Source organism: Bombina bombina, chromosome 2, assembly GCF_027579735.1.
Source record: "Bombina bombina isolate aBomBom1 chromosome 2, aBomBom1.pri, whole genome shotgun sequence".
Lineage (NCBI taxonomy): Eukaryota > Metazoa > Chordata > Amphibia > Anura > Bombinatoridae > Bombina > Bombina bombina.
In genome coordinates, this window is record NC_069500.1 from 856,875,376 (window position 1) to 856,887,875 (window position 12,500).

The window sequence follows — 12,500 nt, forward strand, 5'->3', positions numbered from 1 at the left end:
TAGCTCCACCCCCCAGTCATTCTCTTTGCCGGCTCTAAGCAATAGGGTCTCTCTTGGAAGGGTAAAGTGAATGTGGTGTTAGATTTGTAGTTTTTGTTCTACAAGCAAAAGTTTGTTATTTTTAAATGGTACCGGTTTGTACTATTTACTCTCCAGCAGAAAAGGGATGAAGATTTCTGCAGAGAGGAAGATGATTTTAGCATGTTGTAACTAAAATCAACTGCTGTTCCCACACAGGACTGAGGAGTACAAGAAAACTTCAGTTGGGGGGAACGGTTTGCAGATTAGGCTGCAATAAGGTATGTTCAGTCATTTAATTCTAGACAACACTGTGATAATGCTAGAAAAGGACTGATAAGATCCCCATGAGGGAAGGGTAAGCTTTATTCAGAAACTAAGTATGGAATTACAAGCTTACATAACAGGGCTAATTTATGCTGGTTGACACTTTCTTATGGGTTGACACTTTTTTATGGCAAACGGTTTTACTTATAAATAACGTTTTTGAGACACTTAGGTCCCTTTGGGTTTTCTTTCAGGGGTTGTTACCCACATGGCTAATATTATAACTCTTAGGAGTGTTTATTTAGGCCTCACAGCACCGGAGTAAGGTGGGAGGGGCCTAATTAGATCTTCAGGCTGTGTTCACATGGTGGCTCCTGCTACAGTTTGAGGACCCATAAGAAGCTTTTTCCCCATAAATCTGACTCCTAAGGGAAGATAGGGCCACAGCAGAGCTGTGGCAAGGTGCTAAATTTGTTTTAACCGGTCTGTTAGCTTACTATTGATCTGGTTTGGGCATTAAAGGGTTAATCGATTTTTTTGCTAGTTGTGCAATCTTACCAATGCTTTAGGTACATACTGTGAAAATTTCAGAAAGTTTGGTGCATTTTTCACTGTTTTGGTAAATTGTGTGCCTTTTTTATTCCTTAAAGGCACAGTAACGTTTTTTTGCAAAGTGTGTTTTTGCTTGATTAATGTGATTTCTAAGCCTGTTTGTCTTACTACTAGTCTGTTAAACATGTCTGTCACCAAGGAAAATCCTTGTTCAATGTGTTTAGAAGCCATGGTGGAAGCCCCTCTCAAAATGTGTCCCATGTGTACTGATATGTCTATACATTTTAAAGACCATTTTGTTGCCCTTAAAAATGTGGCCCAAGATGATTCTCAGACAGAAGGTAATGAGGTTAGCCTGTTAACCTTTCCCCAAGTGTCACAACCAGTTACGCCCGCTCAAGCGACACCTAGCACCTCTAGCGTGTCTAACTCTTTTACCTTACAAGATTTGGCGGCAGTTATGGATAATACCCTCTCAGTATTTTTATCTAAGCTGCCCGTGTTACCTGCAAAGTGTGATAGCTCTGTTTTAAGAACAGATTATGAGCATTCTGACGCTTTAGTAGCCGTATCCGATATACACTCACAACGCTCTGAAATGGGGGCGAGGGATGTGCTGTCTGAGGGAGAAATTTCCGATTCGGGAAAGGTTGCTCCTCAGACAGACTCAGATACGTTGGCTTTTAAATTTAAACTAGAACACCTCCGTTTATTACTCAGGGAGGTATTAGTTACTCTGGATGACTGTGACCCTTTGGTGGTTCCAGAGAAATTGTGTAAAATGGACAAGTACCTAGAAGTTCCTGTTTATACTGATGTGTTCCCGGTCCCTAAGAGGATTGCGGATATAGTAACTAGGGAGTGGGATAGACCAGGTATTCCGTTTGTTTCCCCTCCTGTTTTTAAGAAAATGTTCCCCATATCTGACACCACGCGGGACTCGTGGCAGACGGTCCCTAAGGTGGAGGGGGCTGTTTCTTCACTTGCTAAATGCACAACCATACCAATTGAGGACAGTTGTGCTTTTAAAGATCCTATGGATAAAAAGTTAGAGGGTTTACTTAAGAAAATTTTTGTTCATCAAGGTTTTCTTCTCCAACCTATAGCGTGCATTGTTCCTGTAACTACTGCAGCTGCTTTCTGGTTCGAGGCGCTGGAAGATGCGCTCCAGACTGAGACCTCATATGAGGATATTATGGACAGAATTAAGGCTCTTAAGCTGGCTAATTCTTTTATCACAGATGCCGCTTTCCAACTAGCTAAGTTAGCGGCAAAGAATTCAGGTTTCGCCATTCTGGCGCGCAGGGCGCTATGGCTCAAGTCCTGGTCGGCCGTTGTGTCGTCAAAATCCAAACTGCTGAACATCCCTTTCAAAGGAAAGACCCTTTTCGGGCCTGAATTGAAAGAGATTATCTCAGAAATCACCGGGGGAAAAGGCCATGCTCTCCCTCAGGACAAGTCCTTTAAGACAAAGAACAAACAAAATAATTTTCGTTCCTTTCGAAATTTCAGGAGCGGTCTCGCTTCATCCTCCCCTGCTGCAAAGCAAGAGGGTAACACTTCACAACCCAGGGCATCCTGGAAACCTTACCAGGGCTGGAACAAGGGTAAACAGGCCAAGAAGCCTAGTAGGGGGCAGACTCTCTCTCTTCGATCAGGCCTGGGCAAGAGGCGTACATGATCCCTGGGCCTTAGAGATTGTTTCCCAGGGATATCTTCTAGAATTCAAGGACTCCCCTCCAAGGGGACGTTCCATATTTCTCGTCTGTCTACAGACACAACAAAGAAAGAGGCGTTCTTACACTGTGTAGAAGACCTACATACAATGGGAGTGATCCACCCAGTTCCAATTGCGGAACAAGGGCTGGGGTTTTACTCAAACCTGTTTGTGGTTCCCAAAAAAGAAGGAACTTTCAGACCAATCCTGGATCTAAAAATTCTAAACAAATTCCTCAGAGTCCCATCATTCAAGATGGAGACCATTCGGACAATCTTACCAATGATCCAGGAGGGTGACTACCGTGGATCTAAAGGATGCGTATCTACACATTCCTATCCACAAAGATCATCACCAGTTTCTCAGGTTTGCTTTTCTGGACAAGCATTTTCAGTTTGTGGCTCTCCCTTTCGGGTTGGCCACTGCTCCCAGAATTTTCACAAAGGTGCTAGGGTCCCTTCTGGCGGTGCTAAGACCACGGGGCATAGCAGTGGCGCCTTATCTAGACAACATCTTAATTCAGGCGTCAACTTTCCAAAGAGCCAAGTCTCACACAGAAATCGTAGTGGCCTTTCTGAGGTCTCACGGGTGGAAAGTGAACATCAAAAAGAGTTCTCTCTCTCCCCCCTCACAAGAGTTCCCTTCCTAGGAACACTAATAGACTCGGTAGAAATGAAAATATTTCTGACGGAGGTCAGAAAGTTAAAACTCTTAACCACTTGCCGAGCTCTTCATTCCATTCCTCGGCCGTCTGTAGCTCAGTGCATGGAGACAATTGGACTAATGGTAGCGGCAATGGTCATAGTCCCTTTTGCACGGATACATCTCAGACCACTGCAACTATGCATGTTCAAACAGTGGAATGGGGATTATGCGGATTTGTCTCCTCAAATACAGTTGGACCAGGGGACCAGAGATTCTCTTCTCTGGTGGTGGTCTCAGGATCACCTGTCTCAGGGAATGTGTTTCCGCAGACCAGAGTGGATCATCGTAACGACCGACGCCAGTCTGTTGGGCTGCGGTGCTGTCTGGGACTCCCTGAAAGCTCAGGGCTTATGGTCTCGGGAAGAAGCTCTTCTCCCGATAAACATTCTGGAACTGAGGGCGATATTCAACGCTCTTCAGGCATGGCCTCAGCTAGCTGCGGCCAAATTCATCAGATTTCAGTCGGACAACATCACCACTGTAGCTTACATCAACCATCAAGGGGGAACAAGGAGTCCCCTAGCAATGATGGAAGTAACCAAAATAATCAGGTGGGCGGAGGATCACTCTTGCCACCTCTCAGCAATTCACATCCCAGGAGTAGACAACTGGGAAGCGGATTTTCTAAGTCATCAGACTTTTCACCCGGGGGAGTGGGAACTCCACCCGGAGGTATTTGCCCAGCTGATTCAGCTATGGGGCACTCCAGAATTGGATCTGATGGCGTCCCGTCAGAATGCCAAACTTCCTCTTTACGGGTCCAGGTCCCGGGATCCCCAGGCGGTGTTGATTCTAATTCTAATAGCGCCTGCATGGCCACGCAGGACTTGGTATGCAGACCTAGTGGACATGTCATCTGTTCCACCATGGACTCTGCCAATGAGGCAGGACCTTCTACTTCAAGGCCCTTTCAAACATCCAAATCTAATTTCTCTGCGTCTGACTGCTTGGAGATTGAACGCTTAATTCTATCTAAGCGTGGTTTCTCTGAGTCAGTTATCGATACCCTGATTCAGGCTCGAAAGCCTGTCACCAGGAAAATCTACCATAAGATTTGGTGAAAATATATTTGTTGATGCGAATCCAAGGGTTACTCATGGAGTAAGATTAGGATTCCCAGGATATTGTCCTTTCTCCAAGAAGGATTGGAGAAAGGATTATCAGCTAGTTCCTTAAAAGGACAGATATCTGCTTTGTCTATTCTTTTACACAAACGTCTGGCAGAGGTACCAGATGTTCAAGCATTTAGTCAGGCTTTAGTCAGAATCAAGCCTGTTTATAGACCTGTGGCTCCGCCATACAGTCTGAATTTAGTTCTTTCAGTTCTGCAAGGGGTTCCGTTTGAACCTTTACATTCCATAGATATTAAACTTTTATCTTGGAAAGTTTTGTTTTTGGTAGCTATCTCTTCTGCTCGAAGAGTTTCAGAGTTATCTGCTTTGCAGTGTGACTCACCTTACTTGGTGTTCCACGCAGATAAGGTAGTTTTGCGTACCAAACCCGGTTTTCTTCCTAAGGTTGTGTCTAATAAGAATATTAATCAGGAAATCGTTGTTCCTTCTCTGTGTCCTAATCCTTCTTCGAAGAAGGAACGTCTGTTACACAATCTTGATGTGGTTCGTGCTTTAAAGTTCTATTTACAAGCAACTAAGGATTTCAGACAAACAACTTCATTGTTTGTCATCTATTCTGGTAAGAGGAGAGGTCAGAAGGCGACTGCTACCTCTCTTTCCTTTTGGCTGAAAAGCGTCATCCGTCTGGCTTATGAGACTGCTGGCCAGCAGCCTCCTGAAACAATTACTGCTCATTCTACCAAAGCAGTGGCTTCCACATGGGCTTTTAAAAATGAGGCTTCTGTTGAACAGATTTGTAAGGCAGCGACTTGGTCTTCGCTGCATATTTTTTCCAAATTTTACAAATTCGATACTTTTGCTTCTTCGGAGGCTATTTTTGGGAGAAAGGTTTTACAAGCAGTGGTGCCTTTCGTTTAAGGTACCTGTCTTGTTCCCTCCCTTCATCCGTGTCCTAAAGCTTTGGTATAGATATCCCACAAGTAAAGGATGAATCCGTGAACTGGATACACCTTACAAGAGAAAACAGAATTTATGCTTACCTGATAAATTACTTTCTCTTGTGGTGTATCCAGTCCACGGCCCGCCCTGGCTATTAAGTCAGGTAGATTTTTTTGTTTAAACTACAGTCACCACTGCACCCTATGGTTTCTCCTTTTTCTTCCTAACCTCCGGTCCAATAACTGGGGGGGTGGAACTAGAGGGGGAGCTATATGGACAGCTCTGCTGTGTGCTCTCTTTGCCACATCCTGTTAGGAAGGAGAATATCCCACAAGTAAAGGATGAATCCGTGGACTGGATACACCACAAGAGAAAGTAATTTATCAGGTAAGCATAAATTCTGTTTTCTTTGTTGAATCCTACAGCAAAAGCCATGGTCCGCAGAGATCTCCCAAAGCATCAGAGGGATCTCCTTGTTAAAAGGTATCAGTCAGAAGAAGGGTACAAAAGAATTTCCAAGGCATTCGATATACCATGGAACACAGTGAAGACAGTCATCATCAAGTGGAGAACATATGGCACAACAGCGACATTACCAAGAACTGGACGTCCCTCCAAAATTTATGAAAAGATGAGAAGAAAACTGGTGTGGGAGGCTGCCAAGAGGTCTACAGCAATATTATTGGAGCTGCAGGAATATCTGGCAAGTACTGGCTGTGTGGTACATGTGACAACAATCTCCTGTGTTCTTCATATGTCTGGGCTATGGGGTAGAGTGGCAAGATGGAAGCCTTTTCTTACCAAGAAAAACATCCAAGCCTGGCTACATTTTGCAAAAACACATATGAAGTCTCCCAAAAGCATGTGAGAAAAAGGTGTTATGGTCTGATGAAACCAAGGTTGAACTTTTTGGCCATAATTCCAAAAGATATGTTTGGCGCAAAAACAACACTGCACATCACCAAAAGAACACCATACCCACAGCGAAGCATGGTGGTGGCAGCATCATGCTTTGGGGCTGTTTTTTGTCAGCTGGAACTGGGGCCTTAGTCAAGGTAGAGGGAATTATTAACAGTTCCAAATACCAGTCAATATTGGCACAAAACCTTCAGGCTTCTGCTTGAAAGCTGAACATGAAGAGGAACGTCATCTTTCATTATGACAATGACCCAAAGCATACATCCAAATCAACAAAGCAATGGCTTCACCAGAAGAAGATTAAAGTTTTGGAATGGCCCAGCCAGAGCCCAGACCTGAATCCAATCGAAAATCTGTGGGGTGATCTGAAGAGGGCTGTGCACAGGAGATGCCCTCGTAATCTGCCAGATTTGGAGGGTTTTTGCAAAGAAGAGTGGGCCAATCTTGCCAAGTCAAGACATGCCATGCTGATAGACTCATACCCAAAAAGACTGAGTGCTGTAATAAAAATCAAAAGATGCTTCAACAAAGTCTTAGTTTACAGGTGTGCACACTTATGCAACCATATTATTTTTAAAATATATATATATATTTTATTTATCTCCAGCACTGATTACAGCAACAAACAATATAGATTACAAATAAACCTTGTAAAGTACAATAACAAACATTATCACTACAACAGTACTGGGTTTTATCTTTTTGTTGTACCTCCTTAGGTCTCCTTGGCTCTCCTTACTCTCTCTATTCTTTACTCTCCACCCACTACTACCCTAGGTCTATATATTTACTCCTATTGGTATTGATCTGTTGACAGTGGTATGCTCATTATCAGATTCTCTATCTCCCCTCCTCTTACTTGAATTGATATCTCAGTGTCTCATTTTGAGCTTTCCGACATATTCTCATGAGTCTATGACATTGTATCATGTTGTTGGCATTGTAGAAACATTATCTTCCAAGTAGAGGCGAGTCTGTATGTTCAACTATTAATCCATAACAACCCTTTTCCCCTCCGTCCATGCCCATTCCTCTCCTTCTCTGAAGGTCTGCACTTCCCAGTCCCATCTTGAGGTGTCACCCCAAGGTCTTTCTTCCCCTACCCATCCTGCTATATCTAGGGTCAAATGGTTTGTTTATACTCTTATGAGAAAATATTCAATTTTTCCATGTAATTGAGCATTCAGTATGTATTCAGAGTCTTTAAATGGGTATATGATCTGCTTTTGATGTATGAGGTCTAGACTACAGATAAGGGGTTCCCACTTAGTTAAGAAATGTTTTGTCCTCCGTGTTATGTCCCCTTGTGTGTCAATTTGTTCATATACCATCTGTTTCTTTAATGTTTCTTTAAGTTGTGACAAACTTGGAGATGTGATTGTCATCCACTGTTTGAAGATGAGCTTTCTAGCATGCAGTGTTATGTTGTGAATGAACTCAGTGTATTTCCTTAACTCTGGCTGTGAGTATAGAAATATCCCCTGTACTATTCTCTATCCATTTGTGTCATGCCCCAGAATTTCGTTAACCTCGGACACTCCCATATCATGTGTATGATATTTGGGTTGGAATGTGAGTAATTTGGGCATAAGCCCGAAGTCTCTGGGATCCATTTGTGAAACATTTTAGGTGTTAAAGATGTATTGTGTACTAATTTTGTGTGTGACTCACATATTTCATTTGACAAGGAAGCCTTTCTCACCTTTGTGAAGCTTTGCTCAATACATTGGTCTATTGATGTCTGTCCAGTCAATGTGTTCCATGTTTTTTGACAGTGAGTTTTGGTGTCATTGTTAGGTGCAGTTTGGAGGGTGTTATAAGTGTGAGAGATAGAAGTCATCCCCCTTTCATTAGAGTCAATAGTATGTAGATGTCAGTTGGTGCTCGGCATGTCTCCGGTTTTCAGAAGGTTTTGCACATAATGAATGCCTCATCTGGAGAAAGGCGAAGTGATGAGTGTTAGGTATGTTGAAGTCTTTTTGCAGGTCTTTAAAAGACCTAATTGTTTTCCAATCCTCCGACAGTACTTGTCGGAGAGTCGTCACCCCCCCCATCCCTTGCATTGTTTAAAAGGTTTTGTGGTAAATAGTGTGCCGGTGCGAGACTTCCAGGGCTTTGCATATCTTCCACCATGCCCTTATGGGATGGTGAAGAAAGGTTGCACCCCCAACAATAGCCTCTACTTGTGTGCACGTCATGTGTGGGAGCATCTTCAAGGACCATGGTTTAATGATCTCTGTTTCGAGTGTACAATTGGTAAAATGTCCTCTATCTAACAACCAATCCATTACGTATTTACCCAGAGCTGCCCAATTATAGTGTTCAATGTTTGGGAGTCCAAAATCTCCCATCATAGGCAGGCATGTCATTTTTGGGTAGCTTATTCTATGTTTTTTCCCTTTCCACAGGAAGTGTAGGATATCCTTTTTTAATGACTTGAGATCTTGCTTGTGTATTAGCTCTGGAAGCATTTGCAGTGTGTATAGCAGTTTGGGAAATAGTATCATTTTGATTAACCTTACCCTCCCCGACAGAGTTAGCGGTAAGGTAGACCAGTTCAGCAGCATTCGTCTTACCACTTTTAGTAGTTATCGGAGGTTGATCTCATACCATTGGGTGGGGTTCTTGGTAAGGGTAATACCTAGATACTTGAATGTGTTGGTAACTATTTTAAAATTGTCTTGAAGGGGTATAGAGGGTTTTTTGTTCTGCAACCATAGAAGCTCTGATTTATCTTTATCCGGTATCCCGAAATTTCACTAAACTCAGCAATTATCTGCATTATGTTGGGGATGTTACTCCTAGGTTCTCATGTATACAGGACCATGTTGTCTGCAAAAAGAGATAGATGGATAGTCTCTTTGGCTATGCTTAAGCCTTCTGTGTCCTTTCTGATTCTAGTTGCTAGAGGCTCTAACGCAAGGTCAAAAAGAAATGGGGAAAGGGGGCACCCCTGTCTCGTGTCTCTCAGAAGGGAGAACGGTTTAGGCGGTGTAACATTAATCAGGATCGCTGCCGGGGGTTCACTATAAATGGCATTTATGGCTCTCATGTAGGACCCCTGTATACCGAATTTTCTTAGGGTAGTGAATAAGTGGTCCCACAATATCTTGTCGAACGCTTTTTCAGCATCCACAAGAATCAAACAAACATCTTCAGCACAATGGTGCTGATCATGGTTACCTTTTCCCCAGAAATGTGTAAGTACTAGTTCTTTCAAATTGCAATTTTCTCATGTTTTTGACTGAAGATCTACCCTTCACAAACCCGGTTTGTATCCCTGCTAGTCTGTTGGCTAATATTTTTGTAAATAGTTTGTAATCTGAATTTAGTAGGGAGATCGGTCGGTAAGATGATGTTATTAGTGGGTCTCTGTCCGGTTTGGGGATAACAGTCACATTTGCTTCCGTAAACCTATTGGATAATTTCGCCCTCCCTTCCAAGATTGCATTATAGTGTGAGGGTATCCGAGGCCTCCCTCTTGACCATTTTATAGAATTCCCCTGGTAGCCCGTCAAGTCCTGGGGTTTTTTCTAGGGGCAATGCATCAATTGACTGGGGGACCGCTAGGGGATGGATTGGGGCATTTAATTTGTGTATTTGTTCTTCATCTAGCTGTGGAAGATGTAAATCTTTCCAGAAATGTTCTTTCTTCCCTGCATTTGTTTCTTGGGAGCTGTACAGATTAGAGTAATATTCAATAAATGCTTTGTGTATGTCTGTTTCTTGTGTGAGGATCCTGTCTTTTTCTCTGATGGCGACTATAGTTTTTGGTTTTCTATCTAGTTTGGGGATTTTTGCTAGTAGTTTTCCTGTACGATTCCCATAACGGTAGAACTTGGCCTGTAGCCAATTTTGGGCATTAACTGAGGTCTGTATAAGATATGTGTCTCTAAGGGCTTTAGTATCTCTATAATTTATTCTATTCTGTTCTGTAGGATTCCGTATGTATTGATTCCTAGCATTTAAGAGCTGGCATAGGAGCAATTCTCCTCTCATTTTATGGGTTTTTGTTAATTTAGCTGCATATGCTGTCACTACTCCTTTCAACACCACCTTCGCTGACTCCCAGAACAGTGAGACATCGCTTAAATGTTGAATGATTAGCTCCTTGTACACAAGCCACTCCCCTATTAAATGTTTGTGCAAATTTAGATCATGATAAAGGTGGGTGGGGAATTTCCATCTGTGAGCCTTCCTATGGGGTGTATTAGTGTCTATCTCTAGTGAGACTGGTGCATGATCTGAAATGGTGATGGGATCGATTGGTACATCTGTAATTCGGGGGCAAAACGTTTTTGAGATCAAAAAGTAGTCTATGCGAGATAGTGTAGTTTTAGATGGGTGTAGGCATGTATAGTCTCTTGTTTCCGGATTTCTTTCCCTCCAGACATCCGAAAGAGAGAGAGTGTTTCTAAAATTCTTCAGGATTAGTGTTTCTCTTTTTGAGCCTGGCCATGGGTGGGGTTGTTGTGTAATAAGGTTATGGTTGCGGAATCTATCCACCGGTGTATGTGGTGCGATGTTGTAGTCACCTCCTACTATTATGGGAAGTTCTGAGAACTGTATAAGCTGACTCTGCAATTGAATCAGAAATTCTTTCTTTCCAGTATGAGGGCCATATTCTGCGCATAGCACTAAGTGGAGTGCATCTATTTGTAGTTTAACAATCGTGTATCTTCCCTCTGTGTCAGCTACAGTCTGTGATATAGTATAGTTTAGACCTTTACGAAGTAGGATTGCCACTCCTCTCGCCATTTTCCCCTCGTATGGAGTGTATAGTACCTCTCCTGCCCAACTCTGTCTAAGTTTCTGATGTTCTATCTTCGAGAGGTGAGTCTCTTCTAGTATTGCTATGTCTATTTTCTTAATGTTTAGTTGTCTTAGAATCGCCTTTCTTTTAATTGGAGACGTAATCCCTCCTATGTTCCATGTGGTCAGCTTCATTCTGCTACAATATGGGTGGCTACCTCATGTACTAGTCCCTGTCCAGGGATACAGAAATGTGTATTGTGTTGTGGGTGGCTTTCTGGGCTTGTCAAGGTATTCAGTACTTACTTTCATTATGACTTCACAGAATTCCCTTCCCCTTCCCTCTGGGGTGACGCCTCAAAGCGGAGTGCACTAATTCTATTCTTAATGTGATCAAATAAAACAGATAATGAACAGTACAGCAAAACAATAACGTTCCCTTCCCTCAAACTCCCAACTGTTTAATAACAAACAAGACTTCTTCCAAAGAAAAGTCCCCCCCCCTCACATTATAAAGGATATATTTCTACATGACTAAGTCAGTAAGTTGCTTTTATTTCTTCCTTCTGTAGCCATGATGTTAATGGTTTATGATGTTGTACCCTCTTCATCTGTAGCTGGTTGGTGTTCGCTTTCCCTCTGTAGGTGTAGTTTGAGTTGCTTTGGTGATTCAAAGAACAACGGTCCCTTTTGCTGTTTGTAGTCTCAATCTTGCTGGGTATAGTAGGGCTGCTGTTCTACCTTGCTCCATTTGCTGCTTGCAATAGGGTGAGAATTCCCTCTTTATAGCTGCTACTGCTGCAGAATAATCCTGGAACAGGTAAACTCTCTTGCCTTCGTATTCTAGGGGGGAAATCTTCCTGTATGCCTGAAGGATGGTTATTTTGTCCTTGAAGTTAAGGTACTTAACCATGACCTGTCGTGGTTGTTGGTTGTTCTCTCCTTGCCTCCTTAGATCACCAACTCTGTGGGCTCTTTACACCGTGCATGGTAAGCATGCTCGAGGGATATTTAGCAGATCTGGCAGCGTGTTTTCTGCAAATTAAACCAACTATGTACTCAGGAGCGATTCTGGAATTCCCACTATGCGTAAGTTATTTCTTCTCGACCTGTTCTCCAAGTCATCAACCTTTGCCCACAGCCGTTCAGTCTGCTGTTGCAGCGTATGGACATTAGTTTCAGTCTCTCTGTGACAGGTTTCTCCATCCGCCACCTTTTGTTTCAGCTGTGTCAAACTGCCATTGAAAGATTTTACTTCTGCTGTAAGCGAGTCCATTCCCATTTGAAGCTGATCTAACTTTGGTAGGAACAAAGTAGATATCTGAGAGACAATTGGGTGTGTGTCTATGAGATTAGTGGTTGACGTGTCCTCAGCAATCAATGGGGCCTGTTGTAATTCAACCTGGTTCTTTTTCTTATCTGCATTCTTTAATATGTTCGCCATAGTGGCTGTTTTTTTAATGTGAGTCGTAATATTTTTACATACAGGTCTGAGAGTCTCCCAGCTGTAATCTCCAACTATATAATGTTGTTGTGTTTATTCTGTTACAGATTAAAAG